Source organism: Choloepus didactylus, chromosome 11, assembly GCF_015220235.1.
Source record: "Choloepus didactylus isolate mChoDid1 chromosome 11, mChoDid1.pri, whole genome shotgun sequence".
Lineage (NCBI taxonomy): Eukaryota > Metazoa > Chordata > Mammalia > Pilosa > Megalonychidae > Choloepus > Choloepus didactylus.
The window spans coordinates 777496-782921 of record NC_051317.1 but is presented as its reverse complement, the minus strand read 5'-3'; positions in this window follow the sequence as shown (position 1 = coordinate 782921).

Sequence of the window (5426 nt, the reverse complement as noted above, 5' to 3'; positions counted from 1 at the left end):
CCTGTCCCCAGCCTGGGTATGAAAGTCAGGAGCCCTGCAGCTGCAGCTGGAGGGGCACAGGGTGGGAAAAAGCCTCATCCCAGCTCTTTTCTTAAAGGGCCAGACCTCTAAGCCTTTGGCAGCTCCAGGGCTGGGAAACAGGCAAAGGGCAGATCTCAGCCTTTAGCCCTGGGGTCAGAGCCGAGAGCCTTTCCACAAGACAGGGGGCCCCTTGGATGGTAGAGATGCCCTGGTTTCCTGCCTTCTCACCATAACAGAGTCCTGCTGGGCCTGCTCCCCCTTGGGGAGGCCGTGGGTGGGGCCCCTTGGCTGCATCGAGAAGGGCCTCAATAATTACTGCGCAGTGGATGAGTTTGGTAAGGGGGCGAGGTCAGAGCTGCAAGGTGGGACTCCAGACTCCAGCCAGGCTCCTTCCCTGACTCAGTTTCCTCTTGGTCTCCAAGACCCAGCACATTTACTTGGCCCACATAGATCCCGGCAGGGATGGGCACTCCCTGTCCGATCTGTCCTCTGAGCCCTCACTTCCTGCCTTCTGGCTATATCACCTCCTCCAAATCCAAAGTTTCCAGCCCCATAGCTCATCTGTCATCCATGAGGGGCTTTTCCTACATGATAAATGGACAGTGTGGCTTAGTGTTTAAGGCACCAGACGGCCTGAGTTCAAATCCTCGCTCTGCCTTTTCCCAGTTGTCTAGCTCTCTATAAACGGAGCCATCAGTAACCCTACATCAAAGGCCTGTTGAAAGCATTAGATCAGTTAATGCAGCTACAGTGATTAGAACATCTGATCCAAAAGGCTACAACAAATGGGTGCTGTTATTGCTTTTACCATAAATACCCTGTGCAGAGAGGATACTGTGCCCATTTTTCAGTTCAGGAAACTGGGTAGCTGAGATTTACATGACATGGCCAAGGTCACAGAAGCAAATATATGGTGGAGCCAGGATTTGAACTTGGGTCCAGCTGGGGCCAAAGTCTGCTTTCTTCCCATCATCACGTGCTACCTCCTTCCACATCTAGCCCTGGGATTGTATACTTTTTGGGAGCCGGTGGCTGGTGAGTGCAGGGGTCAGGACTAGTGTCTCAACAGGGTCCTGGAAACCAGCAGCCTTCTCTCAATGAGGAGAATCCACTCCCTTCTTGACCTGGCCCAGTTCTGCAGATCCCCAGATGCCAAAGGGGGATGATGGATAATCATACTGTGCAGAGATGGCCCTCTAGCTCCCCCACTGTCCCTTCCCCCTATGGAGACTCAGCTTCCCTATCTGTACCCTGGGATGATCTGATGGAGACGCTGAGTCTCAACTAGCTGTAACGGGTGAGAAAGCTTTCAGGACACAGTGGGTGAGGCCTCCTAGGTTGGAGGCCCTTTCGAGCTGTGGGGAAGTGAGCTGGCTGTGTCCACAGCCTCCGGACCTCGACCTCAGTCCGCAGCTGGGCCTGGACTCCTGCTCATGGCCGCTCCCTCTCCTGGGCCTTTGGGGATGTCTCTGCTCCAGGCTGACCCCTTCCTTGCTGATGATGAGCCTTCTGCTGCTCATCCTGAGGGGACAGCTGCACATTCCTGGTGCACCTTCTTTGCGGGGCCTGGTGGCTCTGTGTGTGCGGGAAGCTGGGGGGTATCCTGAGCGCGTGCTGTGTCCTCACGCTTGGTTGCAACTCCCATGGTGTCAGCCTGGGCCGCCGGCTCAGCATCCTTCCCGGAGCCTCTGCAGCTTTCCTGGCTGCCGCTGCAGACAGATTCCCGGCGAATGGGGCTCCTGAGACCTCCACTGGCCCAGGCTGCGTCATTCCCGCCCTCCCTGAGCCCTGGGACCAGTCTGGCTGGGCTCCAGCTCTGGGAACTCCGCCTGCTGTTTTTTTTTTCCTTCTTCGAAGCTTCACTCTATGATTCAATGAAACATCCTTTGCTCCCCATCGCCTAGTTTGGCCAAGATGACCTTGCGGTGTAGGGCAAAGAGCACTGGGCTCAGAGTCCAGGCCATATAAGTCTGTGCTCAGCCATGGATGTGACCTCGGGTTGGGGTTGGGGGGGGGGGTCCCTTCATCTCCTTGGGCCTCAGTTTCTCCATCTGTAGAATGGAGTGGGGGATGGTGGAGAGGCTGCATTTAGTAATAGAAGGAGGAAGAAAGAGAACTTTTGTTGTATCCATTCATCCTGTTCCCTAGCTCCGTGGTCGGCATTGTTCTTTCTTTGGTCTAAGTTGGACCCCTCTACTCTGTTCTCCCAGCAATACCAGCTTACAGATCCCTCCATGGTGGCCTGGGATTGAGACTCACCCCCATTCTCAAGACGGTCCACCTCTGAGATTTAGGCCTCAACTGTCCCCCCTCCGCTACCCTCCTATCCCCAGGCTGAATGCTAAGGCAACCCCACCCTGTGGGGCTCCACCACTGGAGGGCACCTGCCAACCCCCAAAACGTGATTAAACAAAAACAAAAACAAAAATGCTCATCCAATGAATCTTCATGATAACAGACACCATTTATTGAATCCTTACTATGTGTCAGGTGCTGTGCTAAGCCAATCCCCACAATATCCCGAGGAGGGAGATGTTGGCATTATTCCCATTTAACAGATGGGGAAACTGAGGCCCTGGAGAAGGGAACTGACTCACCCAAGGCCACCAGCTGGTAGGTGACAGAGCTGGGAGCAGCATCCACATCTAACCAAGGTCAATCCTAGGCCCAGAGATGGTAGCCCAGTGGGTGCTGAGGCAGGGGCTGATGGCTGGGATGGGAACTAGAGTTGGGAGGGAGCCAGGACTGATGATCAGAGACCATCAAAACAAATGGTTGCCCCCACCCAAAATTCCATAGATTATTTTAATAATCATAATAGTAGATAATCTCTGGGGCCCTCACTATATGTCAGACACCATGTCACGTGTTCAACTTCTGTGATGTCATCTACTATTCCAAACAACCCAATGGGGACGTGTTGTAGTATCATTCCCATTTTACAGGTTGGGAAACTGAGGCTTGATGAAATAATCTGACTTGCCTAGGCTTACTTATTTGAACCTAGGCCTATCTGCCTCCAGAGCTTGTGACTCTTAACTTCTACACTACATTGCCTCCCTTCCTTTAAATGAATCTTATCTGGAATCCCAGTACTTAAGAGATAAAAGTGGGTGGCAGGGAGGATTGTGGGAAGATGGCGGAGTAGGGAGATCCAGGACTCAGTCCTTCCACTAAAACTACTATTAAACAGGTAGGGACTGCCTGAAACAACTATTTTGAAACTCCAGAGGCCAGAAGAATACGGTACAGTATCCAGGGAAGAGCAGGAGGAAGAGGCTGATAAATTACAGTAAAGAACAGTAAATTGCTCTTTCTTTGTGGTGGCTACTGGCCACCCTTGTGGCAGGCCACTGAGGGATCCAACCCCTGGCTAGCTTGCTGATGACAGAAAAGGACATAAAAATCCTATGCCCCAAGAACAGGGGTAGACTGGATAGATCACTGATCATGACTTTTGATTAGCCTGGCTCTGAGGGCAGTGATTGTTTCAACCCTCTCCAGGCAGGGGCTGCAGCTGCAGGGATGGAGATTTAAAGATGCTTGGCTTCCTCAGGGCTGTAGGGGACAGTTAGCTGAAGGGCTGCATTTGCTGGGCAGGCCAAGAGAGCTCAGTTTTGGGACCCCTGGGAGAAGCTCTTGGTGCCTGTTCCAGTTTGCTAAATGCTGCCATTATGCAAAATACCAGAAGTGAATTGACTTTTATAAAGGGGTTTATTTGGTTACAAAGTTATAGTCCTAAGGCTATAAAGTGTCGAAACTAAGGCTTCAACAATAGGCTACTTTCACTGAAGAACACCGATGGCTCCGGAAAAGCTCTGTCAGCTGGGAAGGCACAGGCATGTGGCTGGCATCTGCTCCGGGGTTCTGGGTTCAAAATGGATTTCTCCCAGGATGTTTCTCTGTAGGCATCTGGGGCTATTCTGTTAGTTTCTCCCAGGCAAACTCTGGACTAGCAAAAGTCTGCTTTTAATGGCCATCTCCAAAATGTCTCTCTAAGCTGCAGCTAATATCAGGGGTCTGCAACTCCAAGCATGTCTACACATCAGCGTCAGCAGCATCTGGGCCTGTGTGGCTCTCTTGAAAAGTACTCCAGTGATTAAATCAAGACCCACATTGAATGGATGGGGCCACACCTCCATGGAAATAATCTAATCAAAGGTATTACCTACAGTTGGGTGAGTCACATCTCCATGGAAACAACCTAATTCAAAGATTCCAACCTAATCAACATTAATACATTGGCCCCCACATGACTGCATCAAAGAACATGGTGTTTTGGGGGACATAACATATCCAAACCAGCACACCCACTAAAACCACTGTTATTCAACATTGCACTGGAAGTTCTTGCCAGAGCAATTAGGCAAGAAAATAAATAAAAGCCATCTGAACTGGAAAGGAAAGAGCAACACTTTCCATATTTGCAGATGAAAAGTCCACAACAAAGCAAAGTAGCAGGGTACAAGATCAACACCCCAAAATCAGTATTGTTTCTAAACACAAGTAATGAACAATCAGAAGAAGAAATAAATAAAAATTCCATTCACAGTAGCAATTAAAAGAATCAAATATCTAGGAATAAATCTAACCAAGAATATGGAGGATTTGTACACAAAAAACTACAAAACATTGCTAAAAGAAATCAAAGAAGACCCAAATAAATGGAAAGACATTCCATGTTCATGGATTGGAGGACTAAATATCAATAAGATGCCAATCCTGCCCAAAGCAGTTTATAGATCCACTGCAATCCCAATCAAAATTCCAACAACCTTCTTTGCAGAAATGCAAAAGCCAACCATCTAGTTTATATGGAAGGGTAAGGGTCCCTGAATAGCTAAAGTCATTTTAAAAAAGAAGAAAGAAGTTGAAGGACTCACATTTCTCAATCTTAAAATGTATTACAGACTCACAGTAATCAAAACATCATGGTCCTTGCACCAGGACAAATGTATGTACTAGTGGAATTGAATTGAGGGCTCAGAAGTCAACCCTCATATTTATGGCCAACTGATTTTTGACACAGGGGTAAAGACCATTCAGTTCGGAAAGAATGGTCTCTTTAACAAATGGTTCTGGGAAAAACTGGATCTTCACTGGCAAAAAATAAAAATAAAAATAAAAAGTGGGTCCTACTTCACACCATATACAAAATCAACTCAGAATAGATCAAAGACTTAAATATAAGAGCTAGAGCTATTAAATTCTTAGAAGAAAATGTAGGTAAGAATCTTCAGAACCTTCTGTTAAGCAATGTTTTCTTAGAATTTATGTACAAAGCACAAGCAACAAATGAAAAAATAGATAAATGGGACCTCATCAAAATTAAAAATCTTTGAGCCTGAAATGATTTTATCACGAAAATAAAAAGATAACCCACAATGGGAGAAAATAGTTTGAAA